Genomic DNA, 9,596 nt, shown 5'->3' with positions numbered 1-9,596 from the left:
AAATCTTTTTGTAGAAGGTTGCCACCTATTTGAAAACTTTAACTTAATTTAATTGATAGCATAAATTAAATATTGCAATATTGGCATCAAACTAAAGAGGCTAGGAAATTTTAATGCTGAAAATATTTTTAGAAGATTTGCCAACTGATTGAAAAATTGTATTCATTAAAATTTGGAAAATTGATGAAATATTGCAATACGAATATTAAACTAAAGAGGATTAGGAAGCTTACTTTTGGTTGCCACTTATTTGAAAACTTTAATTCAGTTAAATTTATAATATAAACTAAGTATTGCCATATGGGTATCAAACGAGAGTATTTGAGAATAATAAAATTGCAACAGGCCGATATCTGTACATAATAGATGTTAAAGAAAAATTAATAGGGGTTTATTAGATCAACAGAAGCCAAATATAAAATTTTGGTATGATTGTCTGTATGTTTGTAAGCGCATCGCGCAAAAGCTAATGTATGGAGTTAAATACAGTTTTCACCGCTGTACAAGTTAACCCAACACCCTAGTCAGCATTGCCGGCTTAACAAGTGCACCGAATATGGCACCTGCTAATAATAATAAACAAAGTAACGATCAACGGCTACAAACAGACAACACATAACAAAAGCAGACAATTATAGCAAATAATAAGACAATAATAAATATTGTAAAAGACGCCGATGCGACACACACGCAACGATGAGCGGCTACAAACATACAGCACATAGCTATAGCCGTGTGATCCGCTGATCCAACATATTTACAACCAAATGAAAAAGGAATGCAACAACAACACAAAGCGACAGCAGTTAGGGCAGCATTTTATATAAGACGTAGTGAAGTTTTTATATTTTAGTTTTTGGTATGAACTCAATAAATAACGATTAAAATAAATTACTGGCGACCAACAGAGGAAAACACCCACAACCAAAAGGAAAAGGGCGATACAGCAGGACACAAAAAAAACTGATAAAGGATTATAAATATGTAAGTAGAGTGCTCGTTACATAAAGAAATAACAGATAAAACAAAAAATTTGTTGAAAACTGTGAAACTAGTTATATGAAAAAAATATAATCAAACAATTTTTTTTTTTTGTGAAAAAACTGTGAAAGTATTGTGAGGTTTGGGGAAATAATATTGTGTCAGGGCTGTAGCTTTTGCATTTTTTTCCTTTTGTCTGACCTTTTCCGTTCTTTTTATTGCAACGATTTAATGAGCAGTTCTGACTGCAAGCTAGAAGAGCTACTAGACAGAATTAACAGACTCACTCTTTCAAAAGCTAACGTAAGGGACGCTAGCCAAATAACCGCTTTAGTGCAGGCTGCCGTAGCTGGAGCACTACAACAGCAAAAGGAGACTTTCGAAGTTAAACTTCAAAGTATTACGGAACGACTAACGACATTAAAGGCTACAGAAAATAAACCTAAAATTTATGAGCCGGTTAAAATAGTAGGAAACGTGAGATGCGAGGAACCTCTTGACCTAGTAAAATCGTTGCCAGAATTCGATGGGCAAATGAGTACTTACGTCTCATGGCGCCAAGCCGCCCATACGGCATACGAGGTATTTCGAGGCTACGCAGGTAGCTCTAGACACTACCAAGCGGTAGGAATAATTAGGAATAAATGGAAAGGACCCGCTGATGCTGTCCTGGCATCTTTTAATACTTTCCTTAATTTCGAAGCAATAATTGCTCGACTAGACTTCACATATGCGGACAAACGTCCAATATATCTTATAGAGCAAGAACTATCCACTCTTAGACAGGGCAACTTGTCAGTTTTGCAATATTTCGATGAGGTAGAGAAAAAGCTAACTCTCCTCACAAATAAAACCATTATGACTCACGAGGGATCTATTGCGAGGAGTCTATATGCACCAAGTATAGGGCAGATGCATTGAGATTCTTCATTTCAGGACTTAGAAGACCTCTTTGCGATATACTTTTTGCATCCCGACCGGAAGATCTACCAGGTGCTCTCGCCCTGGCCCAGGAAGTCGAAGCAAATAGAGAACGATACGTGTTCGCAGCAAATTTCGCAGCTTCTAGTGACGACTCTCCAAACAGATTTAAAAAAATAAGAAATGGGAACTTAGATCAGAAAACACAGGCTACGCAAAAGAACCCCCACTTCTCAAAGAAAAACGAAAATGAACAAAATCAGGCCACACCCATGGAAGTTGACCCATCAGAAACACGACTACGTCAGAATACAAACTGGCGTCGTTCTGAAAAGACAGGTATTAACCAACAGCAACAACCTTGGAAACGGCAGGCGGAGTCAGGAAGAAACACAGGACCTAAGATGCAGCGAATTAACAATTTAGGTCAAGAAAATCCAAGTGAGAAAAATTATACCCAAGAAGCCGAAGCCGAGATCGAGGACCTCGAGGTAGAAGAACAATTGAATTTTTTAGGGGGAAATCCCTACTCCCGTGGATCGAACGAGGAGTAGGCCAGGAAGGTAGGAAAATCAAACTATTGGTAGATACGGGAGCTTCCAAGAACTACATAAGACCATTAACAGAATTCAAAAAATATTATCCCAGCTTCTACACCATTTACCGTAAAGTCCTTACATGGCAATAGTCCTGTAAGACAAAAGTATAGAATCAAAATTACTGCGGACTTTTTTGTGCTACCAAACATAGCAACATTCGATGGCATAATCGGGCTAGATTTGCTAAATCAAGTAAACGCTCAAATAGATTTGAGCAGTGGAGTTATACGACACGATTTTGGAAACGAAAAACTGTTGTTCCACGAATGTAGAAACGTGAACTTTATAAATATAAGAAGCGAAGAAATTCCTTCTTGTATAAGAAATCAATTTCAAAAGATGCTAGCAAACAAAAAGAAGGCGTTTGCAGACCCAAACGAGTCCTTGCCTTTCAATACAAATACTGTTGCTACCATTAGAACGAAAACCGATGAACCAATATATTCCAAACTTTACCCTTATCCCATGGGAGTAGCCGACTTTGTCAATAAAGAGGTAGCAGATCTTCTGTCAAATGGAATTATTCGTGCCTCAAGATCCCCATACATAACCCCATTTACTACAAAAAGGGGGTAGACCAAGAAAGAAATAAAAAAAACCGATTGGTTGTCGACTTCAGGAAACTGAACGATGTAACAATCGAAGACAAGTACCCTATGCCAAGTGCAATGGTTATATTGGCTAATTTAAAAGGTGCAGAATACTTCACTACACTCGATTTGAAGTCCGGGTTTCACCAGATCGAGTTGGCAGAAAGAGACAGAGAAAAAACTGCCTTTTCCGTAAACAATGGCAAATACGAGTTTTGCCGTTTACCTTTTGGCCTTAGAAATACTCCAAGTATATTCCAAAGAGCTATCGATGATGTTTTAAGGGAAAAAATCGGCAAGATGTGCCATGTTTATGTCGATGACGTTATCATTTACTCTAAAACGGCAGAAGACCATTTAAAGGACATTGAATGGGTACTGAGGAGCCTGTATGAGGCAAACATGAGGATATCAGTAGAAAAATCTAAATTTTTCAAAACGGAAGTCGAGTACTTAGGACTTGTGGTATCAAGAGGAGGTGTAAAGACAAGCCCCGAGAAAGTCAATGGCATAAAAGGCTATGAGCAACCCACTAACCTACGGGGGCTCCGCTCTTTTCTAGGACTGGCAAGTTACTATAGGTGTTTCATTAAGGATTTTGCCAGTATAGCAAAACCTTTAACGGATATTTTAAAGGGCGAAAATGGAAAAGCAAGTGCAACCCAATCGAAAAAAATTAAAATTCAGTTAACAACGGAAGGTATAAAAGCATTCGAGAAACTCAAAGAAGTCCTTGCGTCAGAGGACGTCACACTGGCATACCCCGATTTTACCAAGCCATTTGATTTGACGACCGACGCTTCTTCAAAGGGCTTAGGATAAGAAACCTATTACTATGATTTCTAGAACACTCAGAGATAGGGAAGAATATTATGCAACGAATGAAAGGGAGCTCCTGGCAATCGTTTGGGCTCTTAACACATTGAGAAACTACCTTGAACATTTTTACCGACCACCAGCCTTTGACGTTTGCAATTTCAGATAAAAACCCAAATGCGAAGATAAAGCGCTGGAAGGCGCTCATTGAAAGTTTTAACGCCAAAATCCTCTATAAACCAGGAAAAGAAAACCATGTTGCAGACGCTTTGTCAAGACAACATATGAACACGATGGAGGTTGAAGAGGAAGCCAGCTCAGACTGTGCCACAATACACAGTGAGGAGTCACTGACATACACCATCGAAACGGTGGATAAGCCTGTCAATTGCTTTCGAAACCAGATAATAGGAAATAGAATATAGAGGAAAGCGAAGGCATGTCAAAACAAACGTATATTATGTTTGGTACTAAAACAAGACACATTATCTCATTTAACGACGTGGAATCACTCATAAAAACAATGCAGGAAACCATTAACGATAGTGTGGTCAATGCCATACACTGCTCTCTACCGATTTTGGCCAAGATTCAGCACCGCCTAGTAGAGCTTCATCCGAACGTAAAATTCAGACACACGGAGAAAATGGTCACCGACATATTTGATGAAAACGACCAAAGGGAAATTATCGTCGCTGAACACAATCGTGCCCACAGAGGTGCACAGGAAAATGTGAAACAGATCCTGTCTGACTACTTTTTCCCAAAGATGCACAAAAAAGCAAGGGAAGTGGCAGCAAATTGTAAGACATGTTCGAAGGCAAAATATGATCGACATCCGAAAAAGCATGTAATAGCGCCAACACCAATACCTTCCCATGCGGGGGAGATATTACACGTTGACATTTTTTCTACCGATCAAAAATACTTTTTAACGTGTATCGACAAATTCTCAAAGTTTGCGGTAGTATAAAAAATTGCCCCCAGAACTATAATAGATGTGAAACCTCCCATCTTTATATCACTGTACGAAACCATGAATAATGAAGCAAGAAATCTCGACTTACTTCCTCAGTCACATATGAGAAAGCTACTAGACGCGGACATAGCACACATCGAAACACTATTACGAACCGTCGACATTCACCATCGACAAGCACGAAGCCTGAACTTTTTAGGTACGGCACTGAAGGTAATCGCTGGTACCCCCGACTTCGACGACCACCAAAGGCTACAAATGAGACAGGATATTCTCGTTGATTCGAATAACAAACAATTCAAAATAAACACCCACTTTCAGCAAAAAATATTAGAAATCACAGAAAAAATAAATAAAATCATTGCAACTACAAGGAAGGAAGAAATAGATACGGCTCACTTATATGACAATATAATGGCAAGAAATAGAATAATAACCTTTGAGTTACAAGCTGTCACAATATCATTAACATTCGCCAAACTTAATTTGGTCAACCCTGTATTACTAGATAGTAACGAAATAAACAAAATCATCAACGAGCACTCGACCAATGTAACAACAATAGAAATATTAGGTATATCTAGAATTAAGGTTTTACAAAATAAAAACAATTTGTATTTTGTTATAAAATATCCTATACCCGAATTAGTTTGTAAGAAAGTTAGCTTGTTCGCCGTGTCGCACCAAGGACGAATACTGCACTTCGGAGAAACCAATACTGTCGCTCAATGCAGAAATAAAACACTAGCTGTTAGTTGCGAAAAATCGACATCTGCTACCTTTTGCAAAACGCTCAACACCACCACCTGCGGGCAACAACTAGTCATGGGAGAGGTGGAAAATTGTTCAACTGTCGCTAACCATGATAAAGGTATCAAGGAAATCGATGATGGTATTGTGGTCATCAACAATGCTACAGCAAAAATCGAGGGTGAAAATGGGAACGTTAGAACGGTCAACGGCACCTTTTTGTTGACCTTTGACCAAACAGTAACAGTAAATGGCATCGAATACCACAATAGAAATAACGCTGCTACCAGGTCACCCGGAACTCCAACAGCGCAAAAAATTAATCTTTTGGGACACATATACTACGTTTATACGCACAGAATAATCGACTTAATTGGAAGCGCATTGACACCGTACACATTTCGCTCTAGTGTTTATACTTACGGCCTTATATCGGCATCAAAGTAACCGTCTTCAAAAGCAAACAAAATAAGCTGTTTTCATTTGACATTTTATAAGTTAACATAATGGAAAGTGATAAAAATCTAGTTTTATTCGGCATTATAAAATCGTGGCAAAGAAAAAGAACGATTATTATTAATCAGCTTTTAAATACTGATGCGATTATTTGGAATTTGAGCGGAACAGCTGATCTCCAATTCGCTTTGAGTGAGAGCGGTGTTTATACACTCTTTCTAACTGTCTGGAAAAATAAACTACCGATTTGAAATGGAGTGTGAGCCAAAACACTTCGCTCTTTCAAAGCGAATTGAAATTCAGTTTATACATATGTTTTGAATCGCGGCGGAATGAATTAAAGCGACTTATGCATGCGTATAAACGTAGTAATAGAAACGTTAAGCCTTAACTACCTTCCAGAAATGAATGTGGAAAATATCAACCACATCGGTGCCCTGCGAAGGGAGGTTAACTCAAAGTCGAATGCTTTCATTATAATAGCAATATCAGTTATAGCCCTCACAGTATTTTGGCTTGCCTTTAGTAAATACAAAAAGCAATCTCAGAAACGTGCAATGAATGTTTTGGTAAGGGAAATCACCGAGAGGATCGCGGACGATCCACACTTAGGAAGGGAGGAGTTAACCCAACACCCTAGCACACATGACACCTGCTAATAATAATAAACAAAGTAACGGTCAACGGCTACAAACAGACAACACATAACAAAAGCCGTGTGATCTGCTGACTCAGCATACTCGCAAAGCATAAGCAGACAATTATAGCAAATAATAAGACAATAATAAATATTGTAAAAGACGCCGATGCGACACACATGCAACGATGAGCGGATACAAACATACAGCACATAGCTATAGCCGTGTGATCCGCTGATCCAACATATTTACAACCAAATGAAAAAGGAATGCAACAACAACACAAAGCGACAGCAGTTAGGGCAGCATTTTATATAAGACGTATTGAAGTGTTTAGAGTTTATTTTTTAGTATGAACTCAATAACTAACGATTAAAATAAATTACTTACATATTGCTAGAGCTCTAACTGAAAATATGGAATCCATTTTTTTTTGTTTTAGTTTATCGTCGATCATTATTCCTAGGTATTTGAACGTATTCACTTTTTCCAGTGCGTCGTTGTTTATATTTAGAGTTAGCAACGAACCATTCTCAAAATTTCGCCTTGATATAACCACAAACTTATTTTTTTTTTATTTCTGTGTGGAAGGTTTTTCGCTAAAAAAAATTTAAACTTTTCGTTGTTGCTTCCAAAAATTTAAGAAATCTGAGACGTCACGTTTTACAATTTCATACAGTTCTCTTTACAATGTATTTCACTAAACTACTAAACGGCTGCATCGACTTGGTTCATATTTGGCAACACCTTGAAAATAAATTTTCTGACCAAAAATTTACTCGGTATGTAGCTCGGGTTATTCCTAAAATTCTTATACAGACTAAAACGTAAAAAACCAATATATCTCTAAAACCAATTACGCTGGGGAACTGAAACTAAGCACTGATGCATATATTACAAATGCATTGGGAAAGGGCGTGGCTCCTTCCTTCCATACAAACTGAACTTCTCATATAGCTTATCTCTGGAACTGCTTACGCTAACGTCCTGAAATTCTACACAGCTACAGAGGACCCCTGTCGAGTCTCCCGTGGACCTCTGGGGGTATACTGTAGTATACGGAAAATTTTATTTTTTTATGTTTTATTTAGAACTAGCCAATGCCCGCTTACTTCGCGGAGCTTAATAATAGCTTTTGCGTTAGCCAATGCAAAAGAGCGTTTAAAAACAAAATTAGTCTGTAAAGTCAAAATTTGCGACTTAAGTTGAAACCACTAAGGCGCAGTATCCTCCTCACACATAGGCCAATAATAGTAACGCTGTGATACCATATGGAATACCAATCCCTTTTGGTGTCTTGAGCTTTACTGATGATCTTATTTCCACCTGTGAGATCTCTGCCTATCATGCGTAATCTTTTTGTATGATCTTGCAACTACAACATTGGTGCGATGCGTATGCCAATAAAAGTTCTTATAGGGAAACTCAAGAGCACAGTAGTGCGTTGAATCCTCGCTGTCCCACAGGATGAAAAGTTTTCCGGTACATTGCTAAATGAGTCGTGTGATCTCTTAAGTATCTTTCAAATGAAGCAATTGATATACCTACGGTGATCTTTCCTTGTTAATTCACGACTTTTACAATTCGTGGTAAAATTTATGTACTGATTTCTGGGTAGATGCAAGACCGCATGATTGTGCATGAGGGCGTCAGAAAAACTTAACCCCATCCTTCATTTAGACATCTGAAAACTAAATTCGTATAACTTAAACATAGGGCCAAAGCAGATCAACCACACGAGGTTTCTATACATTTCGTCTGCAGCGCCATCCATTGGGTTCATTTTCTGCAAAACCACTGCTTACCATAAAATGAATACGTGTTATGAATTTCAACCTTAACTCCAGCTGCACTAATCAGGTAAATTTTAATCAAAAGAATTTTCCATCATACAGGTACATAGCTCACATTTAAAATTTGAACGAAATCGGTTAATAAATACGATTTTTATAAATAACTCTACTCCAGCACCACCTAGCAAGTTTTCTAGTAGCATGTACGTATGTACAATATATGTATGTAAGATAACCTCCGACAATCTGACGGAACTCTATTCAGTGTTTTTTGAGTTTATTCCGAACAACGAAAACGGCTATCATTTTATGCAAATAGGTATGTAGATAGGGCAGTTTATAGCGAAACTCGTAATGGCAAAGCTCCATTCTTTGTGAAAAATTTTAAAAAATTCTTCAAAATTTTCACATAAATTTTACCTTACTGAAAATTAAAGACAAAGTTACAATAATTCAATGGGATTTAGAACTCTAGGGGAAAATGGTTCCCAATCGAATGATACTTGCGCGTTTTAGTAAATGTATATCGAGCCAGCCTTTCCAATAATTACCACTTTTCGCCATGACTACGGTATTGATAACATTTGTAGCTGTGTAGAATTTCAGGACGTTAGCGTAAGCAGTTCCAGAGATAAGCTATATGAGAAGTTCAGTTTGTATGGAAGGAAGGACCCACGCCCACTTTCCCATTGCATTTGTAATATATGCATCAGTGCTTTGTTTCAGTTCCCCAGCGTAGGTAATGGGTTTTAGAGATATATTGGTGTTTTACGTTTTAGTCTGTATAAGAATGTTAGGAATAACCCGAGCTACATACCGAGTAAATTTTTGGTCAGAATATTTATTTTCAAGGTGTTGCCAAATATGAACCAAGTCGATGCAGCCGTTTAGTAGTTTAGTGAAATACATTGTAAAGAGAACTGTATGAAATTGTAAAACGTGACGTCTCAGATTTCTTAATTTTTTGGCAGCAACAACGAAAAGTTTTAATTTTTTTTAGCGAAAAACCTTCCACACAGAAATAAAAAAAAATTAAGTTTGTGGTTATATCAAGGCGAAATTTTGAGAACGGT

Source organism: Rhagoletis pomonella, unplaced genomic scaffold (assembly GCF_013731165.1).
Source record: "Rhagoletis pomonella isolate Grant_MI unplaced genomic scaffold, Rhpom_1.0 Rhpom_scaffold_00003, whole genome shotgun sequence".
In the NCBI taxonomy this organism is placed as follows: domain Eukaryota; kingdom Metazoa; phylum Arthropoda; class Insecta; order Diptera; family Tephritidae; genus Rhagoletis; species Rhagoletis pomonella.
This window is presented reverse-complemented; position numbering follows the sequence as displayed.